The following is a 709-nucleotide window of genomic DNA, read 5'->3' on the forward strand; positions in this document are numbered from 1 at the left end:
AAAGGAGGGAGGGAGGGAAGGAAGGAAGGAAGGAAGGAAGCCAGGCAACAACTCATCAGGATTTCCTTTTCCTCTTTCAAAATTTTTCTCCACATACTTAAAGTCATAAGAAGAATCGTATCAATCATAGACTTATTTACTCTGTGTTTGGCCACCTCATGGTGCTCATAGGTGCACTAGACAATAAAAACCCTATGAGAAAGTCAACAGTTCAATTGTTTATCAGAACCATTGAAGTTTTACATAGATCTCACTTCCTTTGAGAACACCATTCCTGGGATTCTTTGCATAGCATCACTCAGTAGGTGCTCCCTCTGCCTCCTACATTGTTATTTGCCTTTCTTCTAGATCCCTGAAATCGGTTCCATATGGAGCTGAGTCTGATTCATAAAGCAACTCTGCCTCATTCCCTGGCTTCCCATTGCTAAATTATACTTGTCTTCAAAATTGTTTCTGGGGTTACAATTGAAGTTGGTTGTTTTTCCCCTCTCAATTTTTTAATGGAACAAGTTTCAAATGGGGAAATACCTTTGTCTCCGTTTTCTTCTTTTTAATTCCATTGCCAATGGTTAATGCCACTTTGGATGCAATATGGTAGCCTTGTCCATACTGACAATAAGATACCAGAGTAAGACACTAATGAATTTCTTTCTCTGCCTGTTTATCCTTTGTGTATAGGAAGGCCTCTGATTTGCTTGAGTTAATTTTA

The sequence above is a fragment of the Mastomys coucha genome, unplaced genomic scaffold, assembly GCF_008632895.1.
Source record: "Mastomys coucha isolate ucsf_1 unplaced genomic scaffold, UCSF_Mcou_1 pScaffold16, whole genome shotgun sequence".
In the NCBI taxonomy this organism is placed as follows: Eukaryota; Metazoa; Chordata; class Mammalia; order Rodentia; family Muridae; genus Mastomys; species Mastomys coucha.